The following is a 5,827-nucleotide window of genomic DNA, read 5'->3' on the forward strand; positions in this document are numbered from 1 at the left end:
GTATGAAGAGCTAATTTCACGCTTTGGTGATTTCATATTTGAGGCTTGAGTCTCCTAAAAGGTGATTTCATATTCAAAGCTTGAGTCGGAGACTTCTATAATTAAAGTCCGACTCAATAATTAAAGATGAAGTGTCTTATTTCATGGTTAATTAACTCATTTTTTGATCTATGATGCATTGATATCAGTCAAGATTCTTTCCATATCAATATGATAAAAAAATACAAATACATCTTAAATATCGATCAAAATTCATTTATAATTAAATAATTTTTGGACTAAGGGGAGTAATATTAGTTTCTTTTTGTAAAACTAACCAAATTCTGGGGAAACGAAAAAGATCATTAAATGTCATGCATGCAATTTCACACATATTACAATAAGACTTTAGTGGAAGAACTCAAAAAGTCGTTCTTGATTCAAGAAAAAATAAAATTAATTTAAAAGTAGAAATTGAAGCATTAAATTTCCCTGCTATATATAAGGGCCATTAGTATTAGTATAATTAACACAACAACAGATAATCAATAGAGCAACAAACAACTTTTTTTTGGGTATATTGAAGCAAAAAAAAAATGGAAAAAAAATGCTTTCGTGTAGTTTAATTGCTTTTGTTCTTATTGCTGTGGCTGTTTTAATCACTATTAACATTGTAGTTAATGTGCAGCATGATCATTATCATTATCACAACAACAAGAATGCTGATGATGAATCAAAGGAAGATTAAATTTGGTTCATTATTTTGAGGATTTGTAATTCAAGTTTATGATAATGAAATCTTTTTATTTTAAGTATTGCATATGTTGATTTTTAAGGATGCATTTCTCTCGTTTATCTATTTTCTTTTTTCACCTTTTCTTATTTTGGTGATGTTTGTCTTAGCTAGAATTTTAAATTTCAGTTATATACATCGTCTACCAATTAATATTTAAGGTATTTGCTTGTAATTAATTGTCTACATAGAAGTTTGAGGAGGAGTATTTATCTTTCTCATCACTAAACAAAATTCGGGAAACGACAAGATCATTAAATGACCTTAGGATATTGTATTTTTGCATGTCTATATAAGCGTGGATGCAATTTCACACATTAAAATAAAACTTTATTTGAAAAACTCAAAAGTCATTCTTGATTAAAGCAAAAATATTAATTAAAAATAAAAATTAAGGCACTATTCACCTAAATTTTGCTATATAAAGGGTCATTAGTAACAAAGTACTTATCATAATTAGAGTAGCAAGGGAGTATCAAGTGTGTGTTTTTACAATTATTCAAGAAAAAATGTTTTGTTTTAGTTTCATTCCTAGTTTTCTTTTTGCATTTGTTAAAGTTACGATCACTTTTGTATTTCATAGTAACATTTTCTGTCATTGATATATATGTCAAACATGTTTTTTGACTTGGTTTCAATCATTATTTATGCATTTTAAGTTTGAGTGTATTCAAGTAGATACATAGAATTGTTTAAAGTTAAACAAATAAATACATATCTGCATAATAAATTGTATTATGCGTGGTTTATACATGCGTTATGTCTTGTCCATTGGTGTATCTATTGTTTAACTTTGACATAAATGTTATTAGAGATCAAATTAAACAACATTTTGTGTTATGCTTAAAATTAAGTTACTTTTATTTAATAGTACTTACTCCGTCTAAATTTATATGATATGTTGGAATTTTAAAATTCAAATAAATCCATAAAAATAAAAAGTCTCATAAATGGTGAGAGAGGGAGTAATAATTATAGAAAGATGATATTTATCATGTTCTTAGCTTAGTTCTATAGTCAAATTTGACCTTTCATCTTTTTATAATCTTTTTTTACACCCAAAAGTTGTATACTTTTTTTCATTTCGCACAAAAAAATGTTTTTTTGGTCACGAATTGTTCTGTATTTTTGCTATTTTTGATTCTATCATTTTCAATTTCCGTTTCAAGTGGATCTAATAAACGTTCGATTCTTCGAGCCATCACAAAGGAGGAGAATAACAAAGATGGTGACTTTGCTGTTGATTTGAATGCCACTAACTTTGATTCTGTACTTAATGACACTCGTACCCCTTATGCCATTGTTGAATTTTTTGCTCACTGTTAGTTCATTTCAAAAAAAAAATTGCATCTTTTTTTGATTTGGGGTTTCAAGAATTACATATTTCTTGGATAAATCATGGTTATTGGAGTATATGAAGTTATCTATGTTGTTATTTCAGATTTTTTTTATTTGGGGTTTCATGAATTACATGTTACTTGCTGAATTATGGTTATTGGAGTAGATGAAGTTATCTATATTGTTATTTCAATTTTTTTTGACTTGGGGTTTCAAGAATTATATGTTTCTTGCCGTAATTATGGTTAATGGTGGAGATGAAGTTATCTATATTGTTATTTCAATTATTATTTTTTAAGTGGGGATAGGGGAAATGAGGTGAGGAGATTACAAGATGGGGATTGTACCCTTACCAAGAACCAACTGAGCTACTAAGATTTCCCATTTTTTCGTGTTTTGTGGTGTAAATGGAGTTTTCTTAGATGAGTTATTTCTACTCTTGTTGTAAAGATTCGTTTTTGATGAAAGAATTATACTAAAATAGACGGTCACCCAAACAATTAAACTAAAAATAGCTGGCGCATGTATAATATATGTATAATCCATGTATAATATATCTATACTGGCTAGGAAGGGAAAGCAAATAGTGAATCCGACTAGCTTCTTCGAAATTTTTCTTTTGAAGATTGCCAAAGCTATCTATGATATTGAGGAGGCAACATCCACTGCTTTTGGTATTATTTTAGCTTACAAGGTAAAGAACTGAACTTTGTGTCTATGTTAGATCAATAATTTTTGTGTGAACGACTCAATTTTAAGGGTTTTTGCCCCCAATACATGCAGATGATTATACCAGCAACTCGGGCATCACTTATAAAGTTTCTGCAACTTTTGGTGGCTCATCACCCTTCTAAGAGGTTTTCTCCTCCTACTTTTCATTGCTTTTTGGCATTGTTGTAGGCATTCCTGTGTTTCCTTTACAGGTGGAGTTGTATCTTTCTACTAGGTGCCGAAAGTGGAGTGCTGATGTACTTGTTAACTTTGATGATCTGTGTCCATTAGAGACGATGTGTGTTAATAATGAGGAAGCTGAAAGTTGTAGCAGAAAGGGTGCATTTGGAAATTACCATATTTGTGGTAAAGAGGTTCCTCATGGATATTGGGTGAGTACATATGTTACTTTCTTTTCATTTCTTTATCATTGTAGTAGAGCCAGGCCCATCCCAATTCGTTGTTTCCAATGTTGGGCCCCCGGTCTTATATTGTACACCCTCTAGATGCGTGGCCAGACCCATCCGAATTCATTGTTTCCATTGTTGGACTCCCGGTCTTGTGTTGTCCACGCTCTAGATGGGTGTTAGAGTGCCACATTGTTTGTGGGATGGGAACATGGACTCCGTACATGGTCCTGGACAAGCCTTCCCTCATGAGGTTTGAGTTAGGTCCAAACTCCATTACTTTAACAGTTCCTTTTAATTTCAATAAAAACTTTTTCAACAAAAATGAAGTTTCTTTTATGATGTAATTCACTGTTAATAGAAGTGATAATGTGTGAAGTGTTTTTCTCGAACCATATAAAAATGATTTCTTTTCGGTTAGTTACTGATAATGGTAGATGTGTATTTTAAAAACTATTCAAGATTTCAAAATGCAAATCATAGCAAAAGCTTGAGGGATTCACTACTTTGATGATGTTTATCCAACACTTAAGCTTATGAAGATATGCCATCTATATCTCGTATCAACAGATGGAAAGAGATTCTGTATTTTACTATGTATAGTGCTCAACTAAAGCTATTCAAAATTTGTTTATGAAAATCTTTTTTGTACTGCGGATGTATTGTTGTGGCAGCAAGAATTATACTAGAGGTTTTAGGTAATGGATCATTCATGTAGTCCCCTCTTCATATGTGTTACAAAGTTCTGATAGTATTATTCACTAAAAATGTATGTTGCTTGAACTCTTCAAAAATGTCATCGGGTGTGTGTCGGATCCTTCAAAAGTAATGCCTTTTCAGAGGATCCTACACGGGTGCGGCAACATTTTGGAGAGTCCGAGCAACTTAGCTAATAACTGTACCAAAACATATGCACAGGTAAATGAAACTACCTAAGGAGAATTAGTTGCTGGGACTTTGAACTATGATAGGAGAATTTGTTTATTCACTAAAATTTACCAAATTATAGGCAGGCACAGCCGCACAGGCATATCTCTTTGAGAATGCAAATCATATGCACAGGAAAATGAACCTACAATTGATGAATTTGGTACAGTTTATTTGAAAAAAGAAGAGGAGCATTTTACTGGGACGCTGAGCTGAAGCGTTGTTTCTTCTGATGTCTGAAGAAAGTTCCTTACATCAGTTTCTGGCTAAGTGAGAAAATATAAATTTAGACGAAGACCATATGAGTAAGGGCCTAACCAGGATCGACTGATAGCTGGTAATTCCTAGTGAGAAAAGGCTAGAATGGTGCCTAGTTGAAAATCCCAAATGAATTGCGGCTTCTTTAGCCTAATACTGGTAACTACTTTTATAATCCTAGAATTACCTGTTGGAATCATTTGTATGCAACATGTAACCGGGAATTAAAGATAATGGCCTAAGCTTACCTGTTACAATATGCTTCTGTAACATGATACAGTCACAACTATATTGGGGTTTTTATATGGACAAAATTTGCTTTGACAATTTCCTTAGATACATCATCGCTGTTTCTTTTGCAGTTGCGGTTTGTGGGTTTTGTTACACTCACTCTCCGTCAGAGTGGAGGATGGAGAAAGCAACATGGCATTTAGAAGTACATGTGATTCCATACACAACTTTTTCATTTGCCAGGAATGTAGGCAACACTTTTATGAAATGTGTTCAAGGTAAAATGCTGTTTGAGGTTCTTTTTGTGTCTCAATATGTTCTGTCTGAGCATTTTCAAGTCGGGAGATGTTAACTGCCTTGTGAAAATATTCCAAATTTTCAGTGTATTTGGTCCGTTCAAGAAAGCACGTGATTTTGCCCCTCTGGTTGTGGAGTGCTCACAACAAGGTCAACGAAAGACTAATGAAAGAAGAAACATCTCTTGGAACTGGTGATCCTGAATTTCCAAAAGCTATTTGGCCTCCAAAACAGCTTTGTTCCTCAAGCAAAACGAATAAGGAAAATTGTAAAGATTGATTGGGATGAGGATGACGTCTTCAAGTTTTTAGTCAGTTACTACGGGAAAGAACTCGTAACTCTCCACAAGGAAAAGGAACAACAAAGTCGCAGTCAGACTGAAAAAATAGTCGCTGAAGAGGTGGTAGCCTCAACACATGCAGTTGTTGTTCCAGTGGGAACTGCATTGGCTATTGCAGTTGCGAGCTGTGCATTTGGCGCTCACGACAAAAGAATCGGAAGTATAAATACATATACTCTTTAAAGAATATATGATTATTGTGCCAGTATAAAACAGCCAATATATTCGATATGTAGAAACAGAGAAAGAGGAGTTTCTACTTCCGGTAAGTTAGCATTCTTATCTTTTTTCTCTTACCAGAACATTTCAGACTGTTACGAAGCTGGAACTGAATTTGTAAAACGGGCCATATACTGATTGCTGTAATTATAGTTGACAAACAAGTCAATTGAGGCTTGTAGGTAGCTAGTTGAAAGGATTGTAATGTATCACTTGTACCGGAAATTCTTATACTTCTTTAGTGTGCCCTATTTTTCCCAGACGGGATGTACAGGTTTACTTTCTAAAGTGTCTATGAAGAAGAAATTATCTGAGAACGTGCATTTT

At 33.1% G+C, this 5,827-nt stretch overlaps 1 pseudogene; it reads left to right on the forward strand.

Annotated features, from left to right (window-relative positions):
- The first annotated feature begins 1,788 nt into the window (after positions 1 to 1,788).
- LOC129879883 (sulfhydryl oxidase 1-like) lies at positions 1,789 to 5,827 on the forward strand (annotated as a pseudogene).

Source organism: Solanum dulcamara, chromosome 2 (genome assembly GCF_947179165.1).
Source record: "Solanum dulcamara chromosome 2, daSolDulc1.2, whole genome shotgun sequence".
Lineage (NCBI taxonomy): Eukaryota > Viridiplantae > Streptophyta > Magnoliopsida > Solanales > Solanaceae > Solanum > Solanum dulcamara.